The sequence below is a fragment of the Peromyscus leucopus genome, chromosome 23 (assembly GCF_004664715.2).
Source record: "Peromyscus leucopus breed LL Stock chromosome 23, UCI_PerLeu_2.1, whole genome shotgun sequence".
Classification (NCBI taxonomy): domain Eukaryota; kingdom Metazoa; phylum Chordata; class Mammalia; order Rodentia; family Cricetidae; genus Peromyscus; species Peromyscus leucopus.
This window is the reverse complement of record NC_051082.1, coordinates 21,462,629-21,474,764: the sequence shown is the minus strand read 5'-3', so window position 1 is coordinate 21,474,764 and position 12,136 is coordinate 21,462,629. Positions and strand designations below refer to the sequence as shown.

Genomic DNA, 12,136 nt, shown 5'->3' with positions numbered 1-12,136 from the left:
TTCAGTGAGAGGTTGTTTTCCGAGAGGAACTGCCCACTCCAAGGTTTTAAGCAGGGAATGTTGAGTGTATTTGCACATTGGAATAGTGAAGGAACTGAGTGGAGAAAGTTAAAGCTCAGGCACGAGGCTGGGGATAATTGGTGTTTATATTTCATTCTGTGTGTGCACACATGCCATGTAATGTGTGCCATGTACAGAATTCTGTCAGAGGACAGCTTGAGGGAGTGGCTTCTCTCCTGTGGGATTGAGTTCAGGTTGACGGGCTTAGTGCAAAGTGTCTTTACCCACGGAGCCATCTTGCTGGTCCTGCTGTAAATTTTGTAGTTACTTTGTTGGAAAGAAAAAAAGTAGGCCAGATGGTGATTGAGCATGCTTTTAAACCCAGCAGTCATAAGGCAGAGGCAGGGGATTTCTGAGTTCGAGACCAGCATGGTCTACAGGGTGAGTTTCAGGATAGCCAGGGCTGTTAGACAGAGAACCCTTGTCTCAAAAAGAAGAAGATGATAGTGAAGTACCAACAAGTAGGGCTAGAGAGATGGCTCAGCTGTTAAGTGCACTGGCTGCTCTTCCAGAGGACCTGGGTTCAATTCCCAGCACATGCATGGTGGCTCACAGCCGTCTGTAAACCTGGTCAAAGGGGGTCCACCATTCTCTTCTAGCCTCCCTGGGCACCAAGGCATAAGTGGTACACAGACACGCCCCTACACATAAAATAAAAATAATAAAAACCTTTTGAGGATAATGTTTATAATTGCAAAATCTTTCATCACTTTAGATTACTTTGTTTCTGTTTACTTGTAGTTGATTGTTTTACTTTTTGATTACTTTGTTGAATATTTGCTTCATTTGTCTCAGATGACTTTATAGGTGTTTCAAGAACATTTAGGAAATGACCCTTCACTCCTTTATCTCTTTTACCTGTGGGTTCTTGGTTTTATCCTTACCCACTATTCATGAGTCCACAGCATACTGGATGATGATGGGTTTTCACAAAGATTGCAGTCTACTAGAGTAAACTAACCACATGCAGTGGTCTGTCTGAGTGGACACAAGATGTTTTCACCCAGTAGTTTGAGGTTGCAGAAGGGGAAGTGGTTGATTTGGGGCTGGAGGATGGAAAAAGAGCACCCCGAGAAGACGTCCCTGAGAGATGTATAAAGGAAAAGGAGAACAACACCGGAGGCGAGCACAGGCAGATGTTGACAAGCTGGAACTGGTCTGAATAGTCCTGAGGGCAGGCTCCATGGCACCAGTCCTGCTTGGGAGGTAAAGGCCCACAAGGACCAGTCCGAGTGGGCACCCTGGAAGCTGCTCTTTAAAAAGGAGACCCCAGCAAGTGTGCTCCATTTTCTCTGCTCCCTGCTCCGACCTTTCATAATTTCCTCTCTGATTACTGTGAAAAAGTTTATTATTGCTCTCGTTTTGTGACTATGACTCAGTGCTTTATCTAATGCCAAGTGAAGAAGAGTAAGTCTTATTCAGACCAAGCTCAGTTCCCCCATCTCTTGTACTCCCGGGTCCCCAAGTGTATCCTGGATGTTAGGGGCAGTTGTTAATGCCTGCCCAGCTCTCTGCTCCTGACCATAGGGCCTATTGAAGTCTGCTGCCTCCAGTCAGGTCCATCCATCCTTGGAGTTCTTTGTCTAGGCTTGAGGCCTCCTGAGCGTGCCTCCTTCCACATTAGCGTATCTGTTGGTGTCCTCCTTGTTCACAGCATGGTTAGGCTCCTGTTGGTGCAATTTCATGGGTGGAGCTTCTCTTGCAATCCTAGGAGAGGGAATCTCACAGCAGCTTTTTGTTCCTCTGGTCTTACAGTGTTACTGCCCCCTCTTCTACACTTAATCCTTGAGCCTTAGGTTTAGGAGTTGTGTTGAAGATGGGAGATTTATTTATTTTTATGTTCTACATATGGGTGTTTTGCCTACATGTATGCCTGTGTATCACATGAGTGCCTGGTGCCCACTGAAGTCAGAAGAGGGGGTCAGTTCCCCTGGAACTGTAGTTATAGACGGTTATGAGATGCCATGTTCTGGGACTTGAAGAGTAGTCATTGTACTTAACTGTTGAGCTGAAACACATTGCCCCCACCCCCAATCAGCAAAACAACCACAGAATCCATAGCAGGGTCAGCAAGATGGGTCAGTGGAGACACTTGACACCAACTATCTCCCTCAAGTTGCACAGTGTGGCATTTGAATTTCACTTTTTTATTATGTGTATGTGTATAGGAGAGGTGGGTGGCCTTGGGCCATGGCCAGCTTGTGGAGGTGAGAGGACAACTTAACTTGTAGGAGTTGGTTCTCTCTTATTTTGATGTGAGTTTGGGGGGTTGAAGTCAGGACATCAGAATGGCAGCAAGCACCTTTACTCAGGAAGTCACCTTGCTGGCTAATCATTACTGGTTTTATTTTTCCATTTATTTATTTGAGTTCATTTTGCTTGTTTGTTTGTTTGAGATAGGCTCTCACTCTATATATAGCCTTGGCTGGCCTGGAGCTTGCTATAGGGCCTCAAACCCAGAGAGATACACCTGCCTTGGCCTCCTGAGTGCTGTGGTTAAAGGTGTGCCCCACCACATCTGGCAGTGCTGTGTTTAATGTTTATTCTATGAGTTTGGGTGTTTTGTCTGTTTCTGTGTCTGTGAACCACATGCATGCAGTGCCCCTGGAGGCCAGAAGAGGGGTGGGTTCCCTGAGACTGGAGTTACAGACAGCTGTGAGCCACCATATGGGTGCTGGGAATCCAACCTGGTTTCTCTGGAAGAGCAGCCAGTGCTCTTTACCTCTGAGCCGTCTCTCTCTCCAGCTCAGTGTTGTTTTTAATTAGCAGAAGGACTTTGGAAATTTTGCAAAGATTTTGGGGAGTGAGTGTAAATTCTTGCCTAGCATGTGAAGTCTTTTATTTGGTCTCCAACACTACATAAACAATGAAAAAGGAAGAAGACAGGGAAAGAGAAATTGTGACACTGAGTCTAGAAGCTTTCTGGTCTTTCTAAGCAGTCGATGTCATTTGGACTGCAGAGACAGCACATGCTGCAGGGAGCAGTTCTATTAATAGTGTTTTAAGTTGTGTTTTTACAGTTTCTGTTCTTTCTCTTGACTAAAACTGAAACGAAGCATCCTAGGGTTCTTTTCTGGTTCTGTTTAAAAAGACATGATGAAGCATTTAAGGTCCTGGGAAGAGGCCTCTCTCTCTTGTCACACAGATGTCCATATACACTTGCATGTATGGAGTGTTAGGATGTGTAAAGGAAGTGGTCAGGTCAGCCTTTACTGTGCTTTTTTTTTTTTGATTGACTTAGCCCTACACACACACACACACACACACACACACACTATATATATATATATATAAAATCTTTCATCATACCCTCCCATTATCCTCTCTTAGTTCCTTCTCTCACCTTCCCAGCAAGCTCTCCTACTTCCATGTCTTTTTGAAAAGATTTATTTTTATTATTATGTGTATGGGGCTGTATGGACATGGGTGCAATGCCCACAGAGGTCAGAGAGGTGTAAGATTCCCCTGGAGCTGGGGTTACAGGCAGTTGGAAGCTGACTGATGTGGTTTCTGGGAATCAATCTCAGGTCCTCGGGAAAAACAGTATGGACTCTTAACTGCTGCAAGCCACAGGAAAATGTAATGGAATTCAGCTACTATCACAAAAGCTACTACTTGGAAAAGTCAAGGACTTCTGCAAAGGTCAAGCCCTGGTTTAAGAAGTCTTGGTGATGTTTTAGCTTTTGTATATATATTAGCTGGTTCCTACAGTGATTTTCTTGGAATGCTGTGCATGCTTCCAATAACTCCTAACAGTGTGTTTATCTAAAATACCTACAAGAAGAAAAAAAAGCTGAGCGGTGGTGGCGCACGCCTTTAATCCCAGCACTCGGGAGGCAGAGCCAGGCAGATCTCTGTGAGTTTGAGGTCAGGCTGGGCTACCAAGTGAGTTCCAGGAAAGGCGCAAAACTACACAGAGAAACCCTGTCTCGAAAAACAAAAAACAAAACAAACAAACAAAAAGAACGAAAGAAAGAAAAAAAGGCCAAATGAAACAACACCTGTCTCCTAGGTCAGGATAGCTTTATTTCTTGTGCAATTTAGGGTGAGGCCCTCCTTCTTTACAGCCTTACTAATAGACTCCTAATTTCTTACCTAGCCACTTCTAGGAATGTAGAGTGAACACACAAATTCCCTTTTTGATATACTAACCAATGACCTCTCCTTTACAACTTCCCTTTTTGATTGTAAAAGAAAGCCTGGTGGTCACTGCCTGAGGAAAATTCTTACCTGCCTTTATGACACCGTAAGAATTCAAGCCTGGTGACCTTGCTCTGTGAGAGGATTGTTATTACTTGAGTTTATAACTGGAATCCTGAGAGACTTAGAGAGAACTGAGAGAATAAGGAGACTGAGAAGAGGAAAGAGAGAGGAAAAAAGAAAACAGAAGAACTAGATGGGTAAGAGCTGGAGAGGAACGGACTAGATGGGAAGAACTAGATTGAAGGGCTAAGAGAGGAACGAGATGGAAGATGAGGAAGAGCCAGATGGGGAAGAACAAGATGAGAGAGGAGCTAAGATGGGAAGGAACTAGATGAATGAGAACCTAGATGGGGCAGAACTAAGATAAGAGAATTAAGATTATTAGAGAATTAGAGGGGACAGCAGATAAATGTAGAGAGAATTAACAGAAAGGAACTAGGCTTGAGTACAGAACTGAAGCTGTGTAGATAGGATTTTATCCCAGAGGAATAAAGTAGACGGACAAAGAGCTTAGTGTACTTAGATTCATTTCCTGAAAATAGTTCTGTTGTTCGTCGTTTCTCTTCTGAGTCCCTGGGAAGTATATTATTAAGTCTGGTCCTTTAATATTATACAAGACTTAACCACTGAGGCATCTCTCCAGTCCCTGCCATGTCAGGTTTTTTGTCTGTTTGTTTTTTGTTTTGTGTGTGTGTGTGTGTGTGTGTGTGTGTGTGTAGGCCTAATCTCAATGGTGTCTTCCTCAGTTTCTCTGCACTTTATTGAGGCAAGGTCTCTCACTGAACCATGACCTTACTGATTGAACCAGTTTTAACTGGCCAGCTTGCCCGAGGGAACCCCTGTCTCTGTTTCCCAAGAAGGAAGATCACAGGTAGCTACCATGCCTGGCCCCCTTTTTTGTGTGGACTCTAGGGATCTAGACTGATTCTCACCCTTGCCTGGCAAGGGCTGTACCCCTCGAATCATATCCCCAGCTGTGTGTTTTCGTCAAGGGCTATTAGCCAAGGCTTTGGAAGGAAGAACATCAAGGTGTAGGGACCTCAGCCTTGACCCTTTCTGTTATCTAGAGAAAGGTACTGCCAAATGGGCTCTTTTGGAAGCTTGCTGGAGATGCCTTAGACAGTGTGAGCTGGCTCTCTGCTCCACCTGCTGTGGTGGAGGTGAGGTGTAGACAAGGCTTTGGGCTGTAGGGATTGAACATCTTTTGGAGTAAATGCAATGTATAAGATGAAATGCAAAAGGACATTTGAAGATTTGGTTGGCTCTGGAGAACTGCTTAGGAGAATCTACGGCCTGAGCCTCGGATTGTTCATCTTTGAAGTGGGGTGACGCTGAGGCCCCTTGTAGCAGGGCTGCAGTATGGACCTGTGGTCTTCCAGTTTGAGAAAGAGGAAGTCAAGCTTCATAAGTTAGTGAAAATGTACAGAAGCCAAAGACCCCTTCTTGGATTTTTTGGTGTTTTTGTCTGGACAACATGCCCAAGGGATCCTTCTGTCCTAACTGAATTGGGGTATCCAGTGGGTGATGGGTTGATGGTCTGGTAGGTATACAGAAGTCACATGTAGGATCAGGAAGATCTGTGTCTGAGTATGTTGGAGAAACTGTTAGCACTTGTCAGTATGCTCCGAATGGGAGTTGAGATGTTTTAGTAGAAAACTGTTAACGGGAGAAGATACTGCAGACATTAGCTATATTAACCTTTTCTTTTCTGAGCTAGAGTCTCTAGCTCAGGATGGCCCCAATTCCATTTGTAGCTAAGGATAGCCTTGAAGCTAAGTATGTCTTTTTATTCCTCATCTTCTTACCTCAGCCTTCTCAGTACTGGGATAGTAGACATGACCATGTTGTTAATTTTTTTTTTCTTTTTGATTTTTTGAGACAGGGTTTCTCTCTGTAGCCTTGGCTGGCCTCCAGAGATCCATTTGTCTCTGCCTCAATGCTGCGATTAAAGGCATGCGATACCATGACCAGCTCACCTTGTTAATTTTTGGTAAGATATACTTTTTATTTTTTATTTTAGTGGGGTAACTAGTCATTTGTTTTTGTTTTACAACTGAGTGGGTTTTTCCCCCTCGTGGGGCGAGAAGCCTCATGCATGCTGCACAATCACTACCACTGAGCCTCGCCCCCACGTGGCTGCAGTTGACTTTCACCTTGCTGACTTCCAAGGTAATTTTGAAAGACGTTGAGTCACCTGTCACCTATTGTATCCTGACAGTTGTCAAAAGTTAGCACGTTAAATGTGATTGAACATGTGAAGTGTAGGTTTTTATCAAAAAGCCTTGCTCGTTCAGAATAATTCTGGCTAGTTTTACTTCTCTGCTCTCCTGTAGTATGCTTATACAAACCTAAAACAAATGGAGTCTGTTAGAAAGCCACTCCTGTGACAATCCAAAGATAAAGCAACCATTAGTAAAGCCCTTAAATCAGCTCTGCTCTGTTTCATTTATTTTGAAAATTTCATTAGTTTGTAAAATAAACATAACAGCTTTTTCCCCCAGGATCATTTCTCTGTCAGTATCAGTGAAATTTATCATTCACTTCGTTCATTGCCACCGGACTCATGCCTCTATGTACTGTTTGATCAGAAACATTATGTAGTGATTGGAAAATTTAGGGCCATGGCCTCCTGACTTAAATCCACCTTTTTGTTTTCCATGAAAAGTGTTGTGTTTTCCCTCAAACTTCCCTTCATTGAAAAGAAAAAGCAGCTTGAGAGATGCCTCAGAAGTTATGCTCTTGCATCACTTGCATTCTGCTCTGACACCCAGGTCAGGCAGCTCTCACAGCTTCCTGTAACTCTAGATCCAGAGGATGCAACACCCTCTGTGGTGATATTGTTTTCCCCAAAATATTGTGCGCCCTAATAAACTTATCTGGGGTCAGAGAACAGAACAGCCACTAAATAACAGAGGCCAGAAAATGGTGGCACACACGCCTTTAATCCTAGTGTTCCAAAGGTAGTGATCCATCCGGATCTCTGTGAGTTCAAAGCCACACTCGAAACAGCTAGGCATGATTATTCATGCTTTTAATATCAGGAAGTGATGGCAGAAAGATATATAAGGCGTGAAAAACGAGGAACTAGGCCTGGTTAAGCTTTTATGCTTTTGAGCAACAGTTCACCCGAGATTCATTCTAGATGAGGACTCAGAGGCTTTCAGTCTGAGGAAACAGAATCAGCTGAGGAATTGGCGAGGTGAGGTGGCTGTGGCTTATTCTGCTTCTCTGATCTTCCAGCGTTGACCCCAGTACCTGGCTCCAGGTTTGTTTTTATTAATAAGACCTGTTAAGTTTCGTTCTACAACCCTCATCGAGACTCCTCCAGCACCTGCACCCATGTGTGCACATGCGGGCGCGCGCCCACAGACACACACACACACAGAGGCATACACAAAATTAATAATAAATATAATCTTTAAAAAAGAAGAACCAAGCCAGGCAGTGGTGATGCAGTGATGTATGCCTTAAATCCCAGGGTTTCATTAAAAGAAATCCTGTCTTGAAAAACCAAAAAAAAAAAAAAAAAAAAGACCTTTTTTCTACACAGTGACTCTCATGTTTAAAATGCTCTCATGTAGGCAAGGCTGGTTTTCCTGCCTCCACCTCCTAAGTGGAGAGATCTCTGGCATGTGCCACCATGCTGGGTTTATGTGGTACTGGAGATGAATCCCAGGGATTCGTGCATTCACGAAAACACTCCCCCAGTTTTTGTCTGTCCCGTGCACATGTGGGCGCACGTGTGTTGAGAGGCCAAGTGACTAATTCCAGTGTTGTTCTTCTGGTGCCATCCACCTTTTCTTAGCCAAGCAGGTTAGACAGGTGGCCAGAGTCCTGCCTGCCTCCACCTCCCTTTGCTGAGATTGTACACACATGCTCTGTGCATGTGCCTTGCTTTTTAAATATATGTGTGTGTGTCCGCATGTGTGCACATGTGCAAATGTAAACAAGTGTGTATGGAGGTAAATAATATTGGAAGTCAGTTCTCTGCTTCTACTGTGAGTTCAAGGAATTGAACTCAGGTTGTCAGGCTTGCACAATAGATGTTTTTACCTGTTTACACACACACACACATACACACACACACACACACACACACACCTATCTTAACATGGATTCTGAGGGTGGAAAAGTGGTGCTAGTGCTCTCAAGGCAAGCATTTTGCCCATTGAAATATTTCCTCAGCCCTCCATCTTTAAAAGGTTCCCCTTGAACTCCTTGTCATGGCACATGAATCCTGAATCACAGCCTCTTGCTATTTCCAAATAAACTCATTGCTCTGGACAGCTGGTCTTTCTGTTAGCCATTTTAGGTTGGCGTCATTCTAATAGCTTTGTCGTTCTGAAACTTCAAAGTGTGAGTCCTTCATCTTTATTCTTTGTTGAGGTTGTTTTGGCTAGAGTGAGGTTTTATTACGCTAAGTTTGATCGAGTGACTCCTTGCTTAGAATCAGTCACATTGAATTCTGTTGTACAATTTCACATCCCTCCTTACACTGTGAGGTTTGTAGTCCAGCCCCTGCCTGGTTTCCTCTCTTCTTCATTTGCCCTCTTGCTCCTGTCTTGTAACTACACTGGCTTTTTCCTCCTGACAGCTTTCCAATGCCTTCTCAACATGGCCCTGGGGCTTGGCATGCCCTTCACCTCACACTCCTCACTCCTACGCATTCTTCAAGTCTTAGCCCAAGTGCCACTTTAAAGGAGAGACTGGTTTGAGGGATGGCTTTAGTAATGCACTAGCCTAGCAAACACGAGGATGTGAATTAGACCCCCAGAACCCATGTGAAAAACTCTGAGTGTGGTGGTGCATGCCTGAAATCCCAGTGCTGGAAAGGTAGACAGGTGGAGCTTCAGGGCTCACTGGCCTGCCAGTATGACACAATGGTGAATCCCAGGCCAGTGGTAGAGGTGGGTAGTGTAGTGTTTCTGAGGATGACACCCAAGGTTGACCCCTCACCTCTACCTACAGGCACACTCTCACAACACACACACACACACACACACACACACACACACACACACACACATACACGGACAAGCATTGAATTGAGACATCTGGTGTCAACTGGTTATTAGGCCCTTTGATTCTTGGGTTTTTCTGGGTTTTGTTTTGTTCTGTTTTGTTTTGTTTTAATGTGCATTGATGTTTAACCTGTGTGTCTGTATGAGGGTGTCAGATGCACTTGAGTTGTAGACAGTTGTGAGCTGCCATGTGGGTGCTGGGAATTGACCTGGGTCCTCTGGAAGAGCAACCAGTGCTCTTAATTACTCAGGCATCTCTCCAGCCCCCTATATTCTTTTTATCTGATGTCCTCCTGAATTATTTCCTGCACGCTTAAAAGTGTCATGCTATGTCTTCCTTGGGCCTGTTGTCATTTGGGTGAGGCAGACCCTCAGCTCTGTAATGGACTGCCCCCCTTTTCTCGTTTGGGAAGGTCCCCCTCCTCCTGACAATACAGTTCTAATTTCATCAACCAGAGTGTGACTGTTCTAGGGTTGGATCTTACTGGTTTCTGTTTCTTGGTCTTCTTGCCATTGCTTTTCTTCCCATAAGCTCCCTTGAAATTGAACTCTGGGATAACATCTTAAGTGTGTCTTCCATACAATGGATACCATTTTGTATTAAGATTCTTTAGTGCTGTATTGCTACCAATTATCTTAGTTAATGCTTTTTATTTGTAGTCTCTTTTATTAAGCCAATCTTTTAATCTCAACCGATTCTTCAGGATTCTTGATTGAAGTTCTGTGCAATCCCTGACAGAATAGTATATGCTCAGCAACATCAAATGAATTAACATATGAATAAACAAAAAGTCAGATCTCGGTTGGCATAGCTCACTGAGACTATTAATTCAATTTTAGTTGTGTATTCATGTTTAGAACACGGCTGTGTTGAGGTGTGATTTGTATGTCATGATGGTCACCCATTGTTAGAGTATATATAATTCAGTGATTTTCGTAGATCATATAGTTGTGCAACTGTGACAGCAGTCGAGGCACATAGTTCCCATCTGCTGTGGAAAGTCCCACATTGCAGATGGCAGTTAAAGTCTTGATTCTGCAGTCTGTTCTCTCTCTGCGAGCTTGCCCATATGGGTATGCTGTATATGTGTGTGTGGTCGTTATTTTTTAGATAGTTAAATGGAAGTTACTATATATATATATATATATATATATATATATATATATATATATACTGCTCTGTGGTGATGGCGCATGCCTTTAATCCCAGAACTGGAGAGGCAGAGGCAGGAGGATCTCTGTGAGTGTGAGGCCAGCCTGGTCTATAGAGGGAGTTCCAGGACATCAAGGGCTGTTATCCAGAGAAACCCTGTTTCAGACACACACACACACACACACACACACACACACTATTATGAACGGCTTAGACGTACCCCACCCCTATTTGTGTAAAGAAGTATCTGTGCTCTTGTAATTGGTTTTCCAGCATGGTTTCTAGGAGTTGCCTCTGTCTGCCTAGCTCGGTGCCCAGAAGTCAGCTGGTGCTTGAAGAGTGCTTGGATAAGACAACTGAGCCTTTCAGCTTTTCCACCAGGAGATTTGAGCTCGATCAGGGGAGCTGTCAAGTTCAGGCTGTTTGGACATCTACTTGTTTCCTTTGCACTCCCTTCCTTTCCCTTTCCCATTCCCTTTTCCCCTTTCCCTTTTCCTTCTTAATTATTCAGACAAGGTATCACACTAGTCCAGCCTGACCTGTATGTAGGTCAGTATATAGCCCAGGCTAGTACCAAACTCCCAGCATTCTACCTGCCTCCAATTTCTGAGTATTGGGATTATAAATCTGAGCCATCCAAACTTCTCCTTTCCCGACTCTTTGGTGCCTGAGTTGCCCAGCTAGTCCTGCAGCCTCAGCCTGCTAGAGTTGCTCACCTTCTTGTTCACCTTGACAGTGCACATGGACATGTGTCTTGTTCACCACCTCAAATTAGCAAGCTCCCATCCACTTTCGAGCAAGAGCTGCCAGTGCCGTTTACGCTGCCCTGCTGCCCTTGGTACCTCCTGAGTTGGGAGATGGCGGAGTTACAGACTCTTGCTTGTTCTGACCAGCTTGTACAGTGTTTAGTTGTAAATGTTCTTAAGTTGTTCATTCCTTTGATTTCCAGAGCACTGAAAAGCCCAATTGTCAATCAAGCTTTATAATTGGTTGGGGTGGGGAATTGACTGCATTGTCACTGGGCCAGAGCTGGAAGTCTTGACTCTCAGAATATCTCCTCCTCCTCCTCCTCCTCCTCCTCCTATTCCTCTCCTCCTCCTCCTCCTCCTCCTCCTCTTCTTCCTCTTTCTCCTAAGACAATTTTAAATTTTTATTTTATGTGTGTGGGTGTTTTGTCTATGTGTATGTATATGTATCACATGTGTGCCTGGCACCCATGGAAGCTGGGAGAGGGCATTAAATCCCCTTAAACTGGAGGTACAGATGAATATGTGGGTGCTGGGAATTGGACCCAGGTCCTCTGAAAGAGCAACAAGTGTTGAGCCCTCTCCCTAGCCCCCTAGATTATATTTTTTTCTCTAGTATATCCAATCATTTCTCCATATAGACTTTTTAAAAACTGTTTTAGTTAGCATCCTGCTAGGAAATAGAGCCAGTAGGGTATGTTTAGGGAACAAACACACACACACACACACACACACAAACACACACACACACACACACATACACACACACACACATACACACACATACACACACACACATACACACACACACACACACACACACACACACACACACACACACCAGGTTTTGGGAGGATGGAACCTCTAAAAGATTGATTTTAAGGAACTGCCTTAGTGATTATGAGACTACAAATTGAAATCCCTAGGACAGTTAGGCATATATGAGTTAGGCA

At 44.0% G+C, this 12,136-nt stretch overlaps 1 protein-coding gene across 3 annotated transcripts in view; it reads left to right on the top strand.

The window, feature by feature from the left end:
• LOC114693664 (protein-tyrosine sulfotransferase 1-like) overlaps nucleotides 1-12,136 on the top strand; it is a 32,936-nt gene that overhangs the window by 3,977 nt on the left and 16,823 nt on the right. The window contains exon 1 of one of the 3 annotated variants that reach the window (XM_037198279.1): nucleotides 4,200-4,460. The exons of 1 other annotated variant lie outside the window; for it this stretch is intronic. The gene's annotated coding sequence lies outside the window, so the exon portion shown is untranslated. Of the gene's footprint in view, nucleotides 1-4,199; nucleotides 4,461-4,976; nucleotides 6,254-12,136 lie in introns of those variants that run through there. One more of the 3 variants, XM_028870153.2, reaches the window with a different exon arrangement.